Below are 18464 nucleotides of genomic sequence, written 5' to 3'. Positions count from 1 at the left end.
TTGCCTGGTGGATTCATTCTATTGGGATTCTTGGAATCATTGTCTTTATTGTCTTTTCTAGACTATCCTTCAGAAGTTTTTGGAGTACTCATTTGGTGGTCATGCATTTCTTCACATGTTCTTTATTGGGGAATTATCTTATTTATCCATCAGTTTTGAAAGATAATGATGGTGTACAACAATCTTGATTGGAGTTTGTTTTCTTTTAGGGCTTGAAATACTTTTCTCCAACCTCTCCTTGATTTAAGTGTTTGTGTTGAGAAGTCTTCTGTGAGTCTGATGGTTTTTTCCTTTACAGGTGATTGGTTTCTTTTTTCTAATAGCTTTTTGTTTTGTTTTGTTTTGTTTTTGGTGCCAGGGATCGAACTCAGGTCCTTGCGCTTGCGCAGCAGGCGACAAAACCACTGAGCTAAATCCCCGGCCCCTAACAGCTTTTAATATTTTGTTATGTTGAATTTCTGGAATCTTGACTATTATATTCTTTGGTGTAGTTTTTTTTTTTTTTTTTTCCTGATCGTGGGTATTTGGAGTTCTTTGCCTGATTTATCTGTATGTGTAATTCTTTTTCCTTGCTTGGAATGTTTTCTGCTATACCTGCTGTGAACAGGTTTTTTTTATTTCTTTTCTGCTAACTTCTGATTTTTCATTGACTCTAGTTAATATTACTGTTTTTTGCATCATCTAGCAGCTGTTGATTTGATTTTTCATCATCTCTTGCCATTTTATTTTTAATTTTTATTTTTTGGTGCCGGGGATCGAACTTGGGTCCTTGCGCTTTCAAGGCAGGTGGCAGAACCACTAAGCTAAATCCCCAGCCCTGTGTTGCTATTTTAAAGAGGTCTTTTATTTGGTGATTGCTAACCACAAGCCTGTCTTCTAGATCTGATATTCTATCTTCACATTGGTTGACTCTGTTGTGTATGCTTTCAACAGAATATTTAACCTCCTGGATTTCTATTTCAGTCTGTTTTATGGAACCCATTTCTTTTCTATGTTGGGAATTCATTGTTTGCATGTCTTTTCTAAGCGCCTCTTTTTTTTTGTTTTTTTAATCTGTATCTACTCTAGATTCACTAGCCATTTCCTTTATTATTGTTATCTCTTTATTTATCTGTGTAATTCTTTTGTTTTAGTTTTGTCAAGAGACATTCATTTGTTTTATTACTTCTATTGCTACCATTTCAGAAAGTTCAGCTTCATGGTTTTGATTTCTTCCACCTCAATGCCACCTGGATTTGCCTTGAGCAAGTTGGGAGTATTGGGTTGCACCTTGTTTCTGTGTTTTTCATTTTCTATTTTGTTATTATTGTTATTTTTTTCTGCATTGAGGCTTGTAAATTCCTTATGGTAGATAGCTTTATTGCTAGTACATTATCGAGCTCTCTTTGGAAATGACTACTTTTCAGAGATGTCTTCTAGTTGTAGCTGACTTTTGTCTTTGAGTCTGTCCCAGGATCCTGCTTCTGTTTATAAGAGATGAAAGGTTGCCTGTTTGGCCTAGCATGCAGTTCTTTTGTACTGAGTGGCAATGTTGCTTATGACCCCAATACAATCTAGGTATTGGCATACAAGGAAGATCAGTTGATCACCTTGGCTAAAAGTAGTACCATCAGTAATAACAACAGCATCAAATACAGACTAAAAAATGACAAGCTGGGCTGGGTGTGGTGGTGCATGCCTGTAATCCCAGCACCTGGGAGGCTGAGGCAGGAGGATTGCCTCAAGGCCTTGTCTCAAGAAAAGAAAATGACAAGCTGTGATAACTAATAATTTACCGACTTGTCTCAGGCAGCGCGCACGCCTGCGTGAGAGGGCACGGGGAAAAGGCGGCTCGGGCCGGGGCGGCTCTGCTTCCTGGGGCTATGTAGCTGGGCTCGCGGGCTGTGACGCGGAGTTCCTGCTCGGGAGAGGCTGTCCTCACGCCAGCCGCGCTCCCTCGACAGCAGAGCCCGCTTGATCGCCCGCCCGTGGGAGCGTTCCGGCCGAGCAGCCCTGAGCGGTAGGGGAGGCCATCCTGACCGACTCCCCAGAAACGGGCGGAGCGGCTGGGAGAGGCTGCGGAGCCGCCGCCACCGTCCTCAGAGGCCCCGGGCTCCGCCACTGCCTGGGCTTCCTCGACGAAGCCATTCGTAGGTCGCCCGCGCCCTCTCCAGCCCTCCTGTTTCACACGCTCCCCGGTCCTCCGGCCCGAGAACGCCCAGGTGAGGAGTTGGCTGTAGTGCGAGGGACCGATGCCTTGGGGCCGCCTGCGGCGAGAGCCTGAGCCGCTCCTCCCAATGGCGAAGAAGACGTACGACCTGCTTTTCAAGCTGCTCCTGATCGGAGACTCGGGAGTGGGGAAGACGTGCGTCCTTTTTCGTTTTTCGGATGATGCCTTCAGTACCACCTTTATTTCCACCATAGGAATAGACTTTAAGATCAAAACAGTTGAATTACAAGAAAAGAAGATCAAACTACAGATTTGGGACACAGCAGGCCAAGAGCGATTTCACACCATCACAACCTCCTACTACAGAGGAGCAATGGGTATCATGCTAGTGTATGACATCACCAATGGTAAAAGCTTTGAAAACATCAGCAAATGGCTTGGAAACATAGATGAGCACGCCAATGAAGATGTGGAAAGAATGTTACTAGGAAACAAATTTGATATGGATGATAAAAGAGTTGTACCTAAAGGAAAAGGAGAACAGATTGCAAGGGAGCATGGAATTAGATTTTTTGAGACTAGTGCAAAAGCAAATACAAACATTGAAAAGGCGTTCCTCACATTAGCTCAAGATATCCTTCGAAAGACCCCTGTAAAAGAGCCCAACAGTGAAAATGTAGATATCAGCAGTGGAGGCAGCGTCACCGGCTGGAAGAGCAAATGCTGCTGAGCGTTCTCCTGTTCCATCCACTGCCATCCGCCACCTGTTTCTCTCCTTGCTGCAAATAAACCACTCTGTCCATTTTTAACTCTAAACAGATATTTTTTGTTCCTCATCCTAACTATCCAGTCCACCTATTTTATTTGTTCTTTCATGTGTGACTGCTTGCTAACTTTATTATAATTTTCTTCAAACAAAAAAAATTTATAGAAAAATCATGTCTGTGACTTCATTTTAAATGTACTTGTTCAGCTCACCACTGCATTTTAGTTGTATTATAGTCCAGTTATCAACTTTAAAACCTATAACAACCATTTCAATTCTATTCTGCAAATTGTATAAGAATAAAACTTAGAATTAACAATTTAAAAAAAATAATTTACCGACTTTAACCCTAGGTATAATATTTATAGTTACAAAACAAAATCTAAGACAAATCAGAAAATTATGTACAGTAAATACACTCAAAAGAGTGATTTTACCCTAAGGGGAAATTTTTTTAAAGGATTAGAGGAAAAAATAGAGAAATGAAAGAAGAAATGGAGATCAGAAACAAGGTGGAAGGACGAAGGAAGATTAGCCAAGCCTCAGGAAACTGATGAAGAAGACAGGATGGAAGGAAAGAAGGAGAAAACAAAAACAAGAACAAAACAAAACAGAAAAACTAAAAATAATGTTCACTCGCACAAAAAAATAAAACAACCAATCAAAAAAGTGAAAAAGGAAAAGCCCAAAAGCATAGGAAAAAAACAGAAAAATAAATTTCTCTGTGATTTCAAGCTTGTGGTTATCTTCTGTGGTCTATAGTTTTGTGGCAGTGTCCAATTCAAGGCATGAGTCTGTTTTTGCTGTAGACAAGGAAGGCAATAAGAGCCCAGATCCATGCTGGATAATTCCAGCAAGCGAGCAGAAGAATTAGGGTGAGGTGCCAGCTCTGTGACTTTCAAGTCCACAGAAATTCAAGTTCAACCTGCCCTCTGGTCATGAGATTGGGGCCTGAGTCATTTAGCTTATAACACTATGGTGTCCACATGCACAGCTCCCTTACTATGGACATCTCCTGTGGCTTTCTCTCTCCTAGCCACTATGGTGTTTTAACACTGGAAACCCTGAGATGAAGCCTTCTCATGGCTGCTCTGAGTACCAGGTTATTTTCCCCTCCCTAAAATTGTAGTTGACCAGGCACTCTCTCCAGAGGACATGACAGTCACTTGGACTGGAGTCATTGACCAGATGTTGTATTACACTGCAGTCACTGCCTGGTTCCACTGATGCATTTCTCCCTGAAGGCCTCTGGAGTCACTTGGTTTCACTCTGTCTCTGTAGAGTCTAGCTTCCTTTCCCACACAAGGAGCTAGGAGCCAGGGAGAAAGTGCAGATTGTCTCCTTCATTTTTCTGCATTGAGGTCTGTCTCTTCAAATTCTCTGTAGGGTCCAATTTTCCCTTCAGATGCTTCTAGGGTCCTAGGGATCCACCTCCCTTTTTTCCCCCGTAAGTTGCTATTTTCCAGTATCTGGATTCCAAATCATGAAGAGGCTGATTTATCATCTTCCCAGTGATGAGGAAATAATCCACATGATGTTTTCTGCCCAAAGTATCAAAATGTTCTGTTCAAATAATGTAACTGTTAGTGCTGCTCACGTTTCTAACTAAGGTTTTGAGAATGTTGTTAACTTCCCCCATCTACCTCAATGAGCATGCTCATCCAGTAGGTGGGTCCAATCGCCTTAATGAAGTTTAGATCCCTCTATTTCTCTGAGTGCTGCCTTCAGTTTCTTTGTCTCTGGAGACCTTCAGATAGCTGTAATACTTGGCTGTAACACAGAGCTGTAATACTTGGCTATAACATCAGAAGTTCAAGAAATTTTAAAACATCTTTCCTGATTTCTTCCTTGGTCCATTGGTTGTTTAAAAAAAAAAAAAAGCCAGGGTAGCATATTCTGCATCAAGTTAGCACTATAGAAAATAGTACTACCTGAAAAAAGTGAACAAAGATTTCTTTGGAGAGGGCAGTCATTTCTTTTTCTTTCTTTCTTTTTTGGTACCAGGGACCAAACTCAGGTCCTTGTGCTTGCCAGGCAGGCAGCAGAACCACTGAGCTAAATCTCCAGCCCAGAAAGGGCAGTCTTGAAGATAAAGTGGTGCTATGATTATAATGCCCAGAAGGCTCATGTGCTTGAGGGCTCTGTTTCCAAAGCAGCAGGGTTCAGAGGTGGGGGGGTCTTAGAAAGTGATTGAATCTTTATTCCTTTTATTTCTTTCTCTTGTCTAATTGCTATGGCTAATGTTTCCAGAACAATATTGAACAGGAGTGGTGATAGTGGGCATCCTTGTCCTGTTCCTGATTTTAGCATCAAAGTTTTCAGTTTTTGACCACTTAGTATGATGTTGCCTGTTGGTTTTTCATGGACAGCCTCAATCAGGTTAAGATAAAGACCTTCTATACCAATTTTCTGTAGGGTTTTTATCATGAATGGGTGCTGGATTTTGTCGAATGCCTTTTCTGCATCTATTGAGATAATCATATGGTTTTTGTCCTTGACTCTGTTAATATAATGTATTACATTTATTGATTTAAGAATGTTGAACCATCCTTGCATCCATGGGATAAATCCAACTTGGTCAGGGTGTATGATCTTCTTGATGACCCTCTGTATTCTGTTTGCCAGTATCTTGTTGAGGATTTTTGCATCTATGTTCATTAGGGAGATTGGCCTGTAGTTCTCTTTTTGGGTTGGGTCTTTCCCTGGTTTTGGAATCAAAGCAACACTTGTTTCCAGGAAAGAATTTGGAAGCCTTGCTTCCCTTTCAATTTCCTTGATGAATTTAAAGAGTAATGGCAATAGTTCTTCTTTAAAAATCTTGTAGAATTCAGCAGTGAGCCCATCAGGACCTGGGCTTTTCTTTGTTGGTAAATTTTTTATTACATTTTCAATTTCACTCATTGTTATTGGGGTGTTTAGAATTTCTATATCTTCTTTATTTAACTTTGGCAATTTGTATGTATCTAGGAATCTGCCCATTTCTTCTGTGTTTTCCATTTTATTAGAGTACAGGTTCTCAAAGTAGGTATTGATGATCCCCTGGATTTCTGCTGGATCTGTTGTGGCTTCACCTTTTTCATTCTTAATTGCATGGATTTGATCCTTTTCTTGCCTTTTTTTGATAAGGTTGGCTGAAAGTTTATCAATTTTATTTATTCTTTCAAAAAACCAGCCCTTCGATTCATTGTTTTTTTTTGTATCATTCTCTTAGTCTCCATTGCATTGATTTCTGCTCAGATCTTTATAATTTCCTCTCTTGTATGAGCTTTGGGTTTGTCTTCCTCTTCTTTTTCTAGGAGCTTGAGGTTCTGCATTAGGTTATTTAACTGAGTTCTCTCTGTTGTCCTAATATGGGCATTCACTGGTATGAATTTCCCGTGTAGAACTTCTTTGTGTCCCACAGATTCCTGTGTTGTACTGGCATTATCATTTACTTGTAGAAACTGTCTAATTTCTTCTTTAATTTTCTCTGTGACCCATTGGTTGTTCAGGAGAGTGTTATTCAATTTCCATGTGTTTCTGGGTGTTCTGCAGTTTCTTATGTTATTGACCTCCAATTTTATTGCACTATGGTCTGATAATATACAGGGGATAACTTCAATTCTTTTACATTTACTTACATTTGCCTTATGTGCTAGCATGTGATCTATTTTGGAGAATGACCCGTGTGCAGCTGAAAAGAATGTGTATTCTGATTTTGTGGGGTGGAACACTCTATAGACATCTCTTAAGTCCATTTGTTCAATAGCTTGGTTCAGTTCTAGAATTTCATTGTTAATTTTTTTCCTAGATGATCTGTCTATTTGATAGAGGGGTGTTGAGGTCCTCCACTACAACTGTGTTAGTGCTTATTTGGTTTTTCATGTCCATTAATATTTGTTTTGTATAGTTGGGGGCATTCGTATTTGGTGCATAAATATTTAGGATTGTCATCTCTTCCTCTTGGATGAAAGTGATTGAATCTTATGGGCCTGAACTATATCAGTGGGTTAAACCACTGACAAGTTTGTAGCTCAATGGGCTTATTAGCAGCTGGGGCATAATTGGATGAAGCAGGTCACTGATGGCATGGCTCTGGATGTTGTTTTATTCTTGGGCCATTCTTTGCAGACTCTTGCTCTGACTTTTCATCTGCTTCCTGGCTGCCATGAAGAGAGCAGCTTTGCTCTTCCATGCCCTGTCTTCAATGACCTTCTGCCTTGTCACACACAAAAAACAGTGACACTAAGTGATAATGGACCAAAACCTGTGAAGGCATGAGGCAAAATAAATTGGTGGTGGGGGAGACAAGTGTGGCTAGAAGACAGGAGCTGTAAAAGGAAGTAATTAGTTACTGATGAGCACACAATAAAATTTGGGTCCAACAGGTTATAATGATAGGGAAAAGTTTTAGATAAGTTAGTAGATTGAATATTAAGGTAGTTGTAGAAGCAAAATAAGTAATGTATTCCTTTCAGATTTGCTTTTCCCGTAACTCTTCTTGTTTAAGGTGATGGTTATCTGACTCTTTAACCAGTAACTTTATTATAGCTAACATTTTAACCTAGAAAAACAAAGTTGCAATGCCTGGGTTTAGTTACAATGTATATGTGCTTATCATATATCTGTGACTTGTAAATAGAAACTGGAATTGTATTTACACATCAAAGACCACCAGGAATGAGATAATGACTAACAAGGGTATAAGGGAGAAAGTAGAACAAAGTATCAGGGCAGACACTGACCAGACCAGTTTCTGGCGGTCCTACCTGCTTGGAAGTAAACTGTTATTATTTTACCCGAATTGTGTGTTTCCATGTATTTCTTTCCACAATTTCCAGAACATTTGGTTCCCTGACCAGGAATTGGGAATGAAATAGCCCTTTTGGTCATCAGCCCAAACCCCACTGTAGGGAGTGGCTCTCCATCTCCTCAAAAGGAAAGGCATGCCCCGGGGACTAATTTCCTTGGGTCCCCAACAGGACATGGCGACCCACTCACTGGTCACAGATTGCCTGAACCTGAGATGGAAGATGACAGGAGGGCTGCTGCTGTTGGTGTCTCATCTGTCTCTTTCCTTTGCTGGGTGAGAAACCCCTAGGAAACCCCTAGTCGTCAACTTTGGTTTCACTTTGGATTTTGTAATTTTGGGCAAATACAACCCAGGGGCCTGATCACCCCTTGTGCTTTGCCATTTGGGAAGATAGCTCCTCCCATTTGTTTTGGTTCACTTTGTGAACTTTGGGCAAAAATAGTGCAGGGGCCAAATCACCCCTTGTGCTTTGCCATTTGATTTGGTGATGATTAGGGGGTCACCGGGAGGGAATGTAATAACCTCTGAATGAATGAGTGAAAGAGTCCTGGTTAGGAGCGTGAGTGGAACGAGCTGCAAAAACTTATAGGAAGTCGTGTCTGTGGCACCAAGACAGAGGGAGGGGGCATTTTACGCTTAAAGAGCCCTCCCTGAGTCACGGAGCTTGAGTGTGGTCTGTCCTGTGATTCTGTGGTTGCATCTAACAAAGGCACAACAGTGAGCTTAAGCGACAGCTCACCTTAGCCTGAACGGACCTTAAAGTGGCCAAGAGGCCTGCAGCCAGGCAGGTGAGTGATCACTTCTCATAAGCAGTTCCCAACTTTGTCTTGCGTCTCCATACAAGGGTACCCACACACACACCAACACTCTGATTGGCCGATCGTAGGGATAGAAATATCTCATCCTACTGTTTTGGAATGCATGCTTAAGAATTTCAAGAAAGGTTTTACTGGAAATTATGGTATTAAGAAGAAACCCCAAAAACTTAGAAACTTTTTTGAGTTAGAATGGCCCATGCTTTGCCCACCTTGGCCAACTGAAAGATCCCTAGATGAGGGTCTCGTCTGGTCCGTCTGGCTAACAGTCACTGCCCCTGGATGGTAACATCCAGATCAATTTCTCTATATTGATTTATGGCTCAAATTGTGCCACAGAATGCCTCCTTGGCTTCATATGTGCACCCTGGAAGCAAAAAGCAATATCCTGGTCCTCCATCAGAAAGAGAACAATGCTGGAAAGAAACCAGTCCTTTCAGATCTGGACCGAGAAAATTTAGACTTTCCCCCTCCTTTTGAGTTGCTAAATTCACAGGTGTGGAGGAGATGGGGACAAAAGGATGAGTACTGCTTGGCTTAGTGCATCAGATGGTACATGCTGTGGTGACTCAGAGAGGATCAAATAGGGCTTACACTCAAATTGGAAAAAAACTGAAAAGAGAGAATAAGTAATGGATTGAAAACAGGTAAGAAAACTCTGAAGAGCATAAAACAAAGCCAGAGAAAGTAAGAAATTTTACAAGAGAAATCAAGTTAAAATTTCAACTAATCGACAAATGTATCTGTGTTTAAGTTTGAGTTGATATTTAATTGCTGTACTTAAAATATTGTACATTGCAAATTCTTCAATTGTAATTATAGGGTTAACTTGCTCTTTTCTGTACTTTGTTGATAAAAACTCAAGGTTGCTACTGTTCTATTGGCAGCCAACCAAATTTAAAGTGTAACAATCTGAGAACAAAAAAAGGGACACTGTAAAATTTTAACAGCTAAAGACAAGTTTGTGATAAAAGGTCTATAGTGAGATAAAAAATATTAAAAAGCTGTAAGTAAAAGAGATACAATTTTGATATAAAAAAACTTTGGATGTGTGTCTTGTTAGAAAGATAAAAAGAGATATACAAGACCAGCAGGCCTAGATATGTCAAAAAGATGCACAGAAGTTATATATCAAAAAAAATGTATGTTTGTTTGTTGGTTTCAAGTTTTCTATGAAAAGTTTAAATATGTTTACATTGGTTGTCATCAAAGGGTTAAATTCTAAATATGTTACTATAATATGTGTGCATTCATCTTCAAAGGGTTTAAGAGCCAACAGTTACAATATGACCTCCTCCTTTATAGTGAGTTAGAAAAAAAAAGACTTGGGAAGGGACCAAGGCCCTCCTTGAGTTTCTGCAAGATGCTGGATACAAAGTTTCATGGGAAAAGGCACAAATATGTCAGACCAAGGTGCGGTATTTGAGATTTGACTTTAAAAAAGGACAAAGGAGGCTAAGGTCAGAGAAAAAGAAAGTCATTTATTCTCTGCCAAGACCCTTCCAAAATGCTTCAATTATTTGATTCTGTCTTTGCTACTCATTGTCCTAATTGGGAGGGCTGTAAAGAACTTTGTAGAACTTTGTTAACCTCTAAAGAAATGCAGAAAGTTTTAGGAAAAATTAAAAGATCAATGCTCCTAGAATGCCAGCAGGCACAAAAAATCCAGACACTTGGCATGAACAGCAATTTCCAGTGAATGAGTGGCCCAATTGGAACCCCAATACCTCAGGAGGCCAGGACAGCTTAAGCAATTATCAGATGGCCCTCCTGGCAGGGATATGTGCCATGAGTAAAAGGCCTACAAATATTATTAAAGTGCTAGAAACACAGCAGGAGCCCAATGAAAGCCCTGAGAGATTTTATGAGTGGCTCTATGAAGTTTACAAAATGTATACACCATTTGATCCTGCTGTTCCTGATAACCACCAGTTAATCAATATGACTTTTGTGACCCAGTCAGCTCAAGATATTAGAAGGAAAATTCAACAGTAAGAAACTTGGGAGGGTATGACTATAATGTAGTTGCTCCAATTGGCTAGGAAAGTGTATGTGAATAGAGAGTCAGCAAGAGAGAAGAAGAGGCTAAGAGGGAAGATGAATGAGATAAGAGATGGGCCAAATACATAGCAGTGGCTATGGGAGCCAAGGTAGAAAAAGAAAAAGAAAGACGGGATGAAATCAGAAGGGAAGCAAAAGAAAGGTCTTAAACATGAGGACTTAGATTGTGACCAGTGTGCATATTGCAGAGAGAAATGACATTATAAGAACAAGTGCCCATAGCTCAAAGAAAAGAAAAAGCAGGAATTAAAGGAAAGAAATGATACTGGTACGCTGTTGCCTGTGATGGAAGATAGTGACTGACACAGACCAGGCTCAATGCAGTTAGGCCCCCATGAGCCCATGGTCAATATAATGATTGGGGGTCAAAATATGTCCTTTATGGTAGACAGTGGAACAGAGCACTATGATTCACTGTTATGCAGCCCGACCCAAAAATAATGCTGGGAAGGCACAGAAGGATTGTTGTTACACTTGCAGGGAACTAGATATAAAGTATCATGGAAGAAAGCCCAGATTTGTGTACAGCATGTTAAATATTTAGGATTTCAAATAGCGCAGGGCATGCGTTATCTAGGAAATGAAAGAAAACAGGTTATTAGTGTCATTCCTGAACCCCAAACAAAAAGACAGCTGACGGAGTTTCTTGGGGCCACAGGATTCTGTAGAATTTGGATTCCTGGTTTTGCAGAGATCACTAAACCTCTTTATGAAGTCTTTTTGGGCTATAGAACAAAAAGAAGCTTTTAAGAAACTAAAACTGACCTTAGCAGCCGCCCCTGCTTTAGGCATACCAGATGTAAAGTGGCCTTTTGTTCTATATGTGACTGAGAAGAAACATGTGGTCCTTGGAGTATTAATCCAAGAAGTAGGCCCATGGAACCAACCAGTGGCATACTTGTCTAAAAATTTCAATCCAGTAGCAAAAGGATGGCCTCCTTGCCTTTGGGCCTTAGCGGCCTCAGTTTTATTAATCCAAGAAGCAGACAAGCTAACTCTAGGTCAGGAACTGACTGTGTAGGTTCCACACGCAGTGCTAGAGCTGTTGAACACAAGAGGGCATCAATGGCTCTCAAATAATAGTACCAAGCCCTTCTCTGTGAGAATCCCCATTTACAGTTTATTCCTGTAAAAGGTTTAAATTCTGCTACCTTCTTGCCCATGGAGACAAGCCCTCCTGATCACGACTGTTTAAGTGTCAAGGATGAGCTCTTTTCCAGACACCCTGACCTACAGATGACACCTTTGTCTAATGTTGACCTCATTCTGTTCATGGATGGGAGCAGCTTCATGGAAGATGGGGTTCGTCGTGCTGGATATGTGGTAACCAAGAAGGATGAGGTAATCGATCCTAGCTGGGCCCTCTTCCAATTGGCTGCTCAGCCCAATGTGCTGAGCTCTGAGCACTCATACAGGCACTCCAAAGGGGAAAGGCTAAGGTAAATATATACACAGGTTCTTGCTATGTATTTGGTACATTGCACATCCATGGCATGATTTATTTAGAACAAGGTCTTCTCATAGCAGAAAGGAAACAAAACAAGAATAGGCAGGAAATTGTACAGTTGCTAGAGGCAGTGTGGGAACCTAGCAAGGTCACAGTAATACAATGTTCAGGACATCATAAAAGCAAAGACTTCATTGCACAAGGTAACAATAAAGCTGACACTGAAAGCCAAAAAAGACAATGTACTCAAAGCCCTGCTCTCACCACTCCAGAGGCTGGTGAGTCAATGCACAGTTGAAGAATGGGAGCACCAACAAAGATGACATGGAGTATTGTGCTATGCCAGATCACCACTGTCCTAAGTTTCTTTCTTTTCAAACTGCAGCTATTTAAGCCTAGTGATGAAAAGTTTGATGAACAGTATGTAACTTTTAAAATGGTAAAATGGGAATCGGAGGGCTATCTTTTTATGATGCTCTTTGGTGCCTGCCCAAAGGAACATTATGGGGGACCTGGGATAGCTTCTGACTGTGGGGGCTATTCTAATGAGAAATTATATTGCAAAGAGAAAACACAAGTTTGGATCAATGGCTCCCTTGTTGGACAAGCCACTGGTAATTGTAACAATTATAAACAAGGTCAATGTAATCCTATATCTATGTATATGCCAGCCCCATGGGATCCTATTTGGCTACAAGGAGTAATGTATCAAATTTATATAGGAAACTATGCATTCACTTCTGAAAAGAATAGTTTCAGGACAACAACAAGGGGGAAACTAAACTACATTGGATTTAGGAGTGGAAAGAGCGAGTACAATGTTTAGCAGAAAAAGAGGACAGCAACTAAAGGGATAAGTGAGGAGGAGGAAAGTTTTAGTCTTAAATATACATGGTGTCTTAGTCACTTTTCTCATTGCTGAGACAAAATACCCAACATGACAAGTTAAAGGAGAAATGGTTTATTTCAGCTCACAGTTTGTAGAGTTTTCAGTCCATAGTCACCTGGTTCCAAGGCAGGGTGGCAAGGCAGAGCCACAGCAGGGCAGGTAGGAGGCAGCAGCTGTGAAGCAGGCCTCCCTTTTCCCCTTTTATTGCATCCAGACTGCAAGCCATTTTGGTGGTGTCACCCACACCCAGAGTGGCCTTCTCATTATCCAGAACTATTTTAAACTAATCAGTGGACTAATTTAATGTCACACACCCTTAATCCTACTGTCACACCCTCTAGATCCAGTGAGTTCCAAAAGCCCCACCCATAGGTTTGAGGCTTTGGGGGGACATGTAGATATAAGCCATAACACATGGTACAGAGCCAAGCATGGTGCACATGCCTATAATCCCAGCACTTGAGAGGCTGCTGCAGGAGGAATGCCTGGAGTTCAAGGTCAGCCTGGGCTACACAGTGAATTCAAGCCTCATCTGAACTACACAGTGAGGTCCTGTCTCAAAAATGAAACAAAGGGCTGGGGATTTAGCTCAGTGGTTCCACTGCCTGCCTCAAAAGCACAAGGCCCTGAGTTCAATCCTTGGTACAAAAAAAAAAAAAAAAAAAAAAAAAAAGAAAGAAACAAAAATATGGTACAGAGATTAAGTATTGTAGGACACCATATTTGGCATATATGTACAGTGGAAATGGTCAATGGTCTGGCTCAGATTTTTGCTTTTCAGTTCAACAGGTGACGTACATGTCTTTTAAAAAGGGATCACCTACTAATTCTTTGTACTTAGTCACATTTTATTTTCTTACATAGTTCTTAACCCAAAGTGTATTTTATACATCAGGATACAAGGGTATTTTTTTGCTCAGTATATGATGCTTCAGGCTGGGGATGTAGTTCAGTGGTAGATAGCTTGCCTAGCATGTATGAGGCCCTGGGTTCAATTTCCAGCACTGCTTTGTATCACGTAAGAAAATATGGGAGCTTTTAGAAATTATAAAGCAGGGCTGGGGATTTAGCTCAGTGGTGCCACATCTGCCTCTCAATGAGAGCACAAGGTTCTGAGTTTGATCCCTGGTACCAAAAAAATAAAAATTAAAAATTAAAAAATACAAATTTAAAGCACAGGGAAACTTGTATTTCAGTTAACATGGTTTCAGAAACTGCACATATTCTTGAATATTTTGGAACTTGATTGAGTAAAATCAACCCACATGTTGGCTACTTGTGTTTCATTGCTTATGGCGGGTAGCTTTATTGCCAGTATTCAGAACCCTTAGGAAATGACTACTTCTCAGAGGTCTCTTCCAGGTGTAGTTGTCTTTTGGGTTTTCAGTCTGTTGCAAGATCTTACCTCTTCAATTTATATTGGGGATGAGAAGTTTCTGCCTACTTGGCCTAGCTGCTGATTCTTTGGTACTGGTCTTTTTTTTTTTTTAACCCTTAGGCAATCTCAGTCTTGGTAAACCAGGAAGAACTGATTAGCACAATTATGTCACCTTGGCTAAAGCAGTACAATCAGCAATAACAATGGCATCAAATACAGCCTAGAAAATGACAAACTGGTAATTATTTGCCACCATTAACTGTACAAACTAGATTTATAGTTATATAACAAAATCTAAAACGAACCAGAAGATTGTATGCAATAAATAAGCCCTTAATGTGGCACTTTTACCCTTAGGGGAGATTTAAAAGGGGATGGAGGAAAAATAGAGAAATAAAATAGGAAGAGATTAGAAGCAAGGCTGGAGGACAAATGGAAATTGTACAAACTTTGAGAAAGTGGTTAAGACAGGAGGAAAAGAGAAAGGAAGAAATAAAAACAAGAACAGAACAGAACAAGAACAAGAAGAAAAAAAACTAGAAACCCTGTTCAAACAATCAAGAAAAAACAAGAGCAAGAACCAGAAAAGAGGAAAAAAGAAAAGGAAGTGCAATTCAAGATATGTCTCTGTTGTCACTAGTAGATGACATGGGCAGTGAGAGCCCACAGCCAAATTGATTAATCCCAGCAAGCCAGCTGTGGCTTTATGGTAGGATAATGGATAATCCCAGCCACCCCGCACCTTTAGTTCCATTTAAGTTCAGGCTGGTTTCTGGCTATGAGGCTGGAACCAGATTTGTTGAGCCTGCAACAGTACATGTGCCTCCTGCCAGCTTGAACTCAGTTCCCTGTTCTCCTGCTGATTCGAACTCAGCATCCTCACCAAGACACCAGGAGCCACTAGATAGAGTTGGCCAGTAGCTCTGCTGAGTTCTGAGCTCAGTTGGCCCCTCTCCAAGATGGCTACCGGCCAATAGCCCTCTCCTGGGTGATGTTTGAATCTGAATAACTCACCAGCCACTGCAGTCTGCTGTGTCCACTGCTCTGTCCCACTGGTGTGTTTTTTTGTGGAGGCCTCTGGGATTGCCAGTAGTCATTGTGCATCTGCAGGTTCAACTCGCTGTTCCCACGCCATGAGTCTGGACTCTGGGAGAAAGTGCTGCTTGCTACCTGCCTCCTCCTCCTCATTGAAGCCTCTCTCTTTGCTCTCCCCATGGACTTCAGTTCTCATTTCAGATCCTTCCTGGGTCTTGGGGACCCACTTCCCTCCTCCTCATACTGCTATATTTGTGTCAAGACACCAAATCTCAGAGGCTTTCTCTGCTCCTCAGCTCTCTGTCAACTTCCCAGAAGTGTTTCCAAAATCAATATGAGACTCCCTTTATTATCAACACTTATTGGTCATGTTCCCTACCTATTTTCTTCCTCTTGCTCCACAGTTAACCTCTGTCCCTTGGTTCCTTTCCTCTATTTTCTTTAGAAATTAGTTTATATTGTTTATCTCTTTCTTTGCATACAATGAACAAAATGAAAATCCACCAACTGCTTTACCTGTCACCTAAGGCTCCCAGTGGTTTTATAGATGAAGACAATAGAGCAGAGAAAAAGGAAATGACTTCCAGATCACACAGCTCACAGCTAATGGAGTAAAGATCAGAACCAATGAAGTCTTGGCTCCAAAGTTCTGATTACCATTGTACTACTTCTCACCAGATCCCTATCTCTTCAAATCTACACTTCTACCCACCAACTTTTTGGAGTTACTAGTTTTATTCTCATTTATTGTTTACTGACGGAAAAGCACAATGTGCTCAAGACTGAGGTTTCAAGAGTTGCACTGTCTACTGGAGCATATAGTCCAGATGAAACAAACAAGAGGTTACTGCTATGAAGTATGTGTGGCGGCGGCAAGTAGTACATACCCTCAGTAGGGGCTGATTCCAATACCTTCTTCCTAGAGGAGTTTGAGGGAAGGGAGCCAGCCTGGTGGAATTTGAATACCAGCTTCACAGTTTACTTCCTGGGAAACTCTGGGGAAATTAAACTCTTTTTAGGCCTGAAAATAAAAATAATAGATGAGACCTATTTCTCAAATAGCTATCCTAGCTTCTTCCTTGATAATTTTCAGCTGACTTTAACATTCAATGCTATGCCCCTAACTCCATCTCAGTGTTCAGCTTGGTCCTCTTCTGAGACCTAATTCCAGCTACCAGTTGGCCATCTCTACCTGGTCCCTGCTCCCAACTCACTTAGTAGTCTCAGAACGTGCTGTCTCAAAACCCAGTGTTGAAGAGTGCACTATCCCCTTCTGCTGCTGGTACCACCATTCTTCCAGAAATCCAGGGGTAGAAATCTGTTGAGTGTTTTCTCTTCCTTACCCCCAACATTGACTGGCTTTTCAAGTCCTTAAGTTCCTTTTCCTTTACATATTTACTAAAGTTTGACTTCAGTCTGGCCTGATGCTGCAGTAGCCTCTTCCTGACTCCTCTCTGCAGTTAAGTCTGTCTCTCAAATTACGGTGCCAGTGGATCTTCCTCAATCACAGCTGATCCCCTCTCCTAGCCTTCTAGGCTATCCTCTTACCTCATCATCTTTTCTTCTCTATTGCTCATCTCTCTTTCTTATACCCCAGTCAGCTGAATTATCAGTGTTCTCATATCACAGAGAAGGTATCCTGATTTGTTCTGTTCTGGAATACATTCTCCATTTCTGAAGGTCCAAATATTGCCCCATCTTCTAGAAAAATCTCCCCCACTCCTCTGGTTGGAAATCCGTCTCCTCCTGATGACAACAGTCATTTTATCACTCTTCTAAGTACCTGGTAGTTTCTATCATTTATGTATTTTATGCATCTCCTCTCTCCTCATGGATGTGAGTAGAGATTCCAGTTGTGACTCATTCTCATGTTTTACTTTTTCTAACACAAGCTGCTCAAAAATATTTTATAAATAAGTGTTCAAGCCAATTGTGGTGGCACATGCCTATAATCCCAGCACTTGAGAGGCCGAGGTAAGGGTAGTTCTTAGGCCACCCTGGGCTACATAGCAAGACCCCATCTAAAGAAAACAATCAAATAAATAAATGCTTAAGAAATGAATGGGAGACCATAAAGACAGGTGAATAGAAAGATGGAATAGAAACAGCAATAGCATATTAGCATTGGAATGATTGCTGAGAACTAGAGTGCTAAGAACTAGGGATCTTTCCATCACAGGGATTTTAAGCAAGAAAAGTAGTTACTATAGTCACATCATGTGAAAGGGGAATTTTCCAGGAAGGCAGCACTGTGAAAAGGGACAAAATGCAATCATCTTGATGTTCATATCCACACACTGCTGAGTAGAAATAAATGCAAATAAGATTTTAAAACTATGGGTTTTTTCAAGGAAATATTTATCTCAATAAGGGACAGGGAAGAGCAAAGAACAGATATGCTAGAAAAATAAGTTAATAAAAATATACTGTTCTAAACTCTCATTTTTGCTTTTACTTGGCAATCTACAGGATCTCAGCATCACCCCTTGCACCTGAATTTAAATATTCCACTACACTTGTCTTCTGTGGCTGTTATTTTCTAAAAATCAAATGAACTTAGCAAGCATAACCTCAAAGGTTTGCAGAGATTTAGAAAAGAAGCCTCCTTAAGTAAAAACTACCAAAAGTTTAATAATCAACTACTACATAATCAAAGAAATGGACAGATCAATTTTGAGCATACTTCTCCATACTGTTAATTTCAGAAGCACAAAAATTGATGAAATTCTATTAGTGTTGGCCATTTTTAAGTACTGTGGGCATCAGCTTCTAGTCTCAAAACATTAATTTCTTTTAGAAAAGCAAAGTACAATTTTTGAATATATCTTAAACATTCCTGGATTAGAAACCAAGGAAAACAAATCCAACTCTCTCTCTCTCTATCTCTCACCATTCAATCCCAAAGTGAGATAAGGCAGATGGATTGCCATGAATTTGAGGCCAGCCTGGGCTCCACAGTGAGTTCAAGGCCAGTCTGGACTATACAGTAAGTCCTTGTCTTAAAAAAGAACAACAATCACACAAACACACACACACACCCCCTACATTTAAATAACAAAGCAGGAAAATAACTACCCTGAATTATGAGTTTCCATCAACATCCAGGCAAATGAAATAATGCTAAAAGCAAGC

General features: G+C 40.7%; 1 pseudogene; it reads left to right on the top strand.

The window, feature by feature from the left end:
• Positions 1 to 1931: 1931 nt before the first annotated feature.
• On the top strand, positions 1932 to 3633 carry LOC101718450 (ras-related protein Rab-10 pseudogene; annotated as a pseudogene).
• The last annotated feature ends 14831 nt before the right edge of the window (positions 3634 to 18464 follow it).

This window comes from Heterocephalus glaber, unplaced genomic scaffold (genome assembly GCF_053883595.1).
Source record: "Heterocephalus glaber isolate CG9 unplaced genomic scaffold, H.glaber_assembly_v1.0 deba00000621, whole genome shotgun sequence".
Classification (NCBI taxonomy): Eukaryota; Metazoa; Chordata; class Mammalia; order Rodentia; family Bathyergidae; genus Heterocephalus; species Heterocephalus glaber.
Note: the sequence above shows the minus strand (reverse complement) of the source record. Positions and strands in the feature narration are given on the sequence as shown.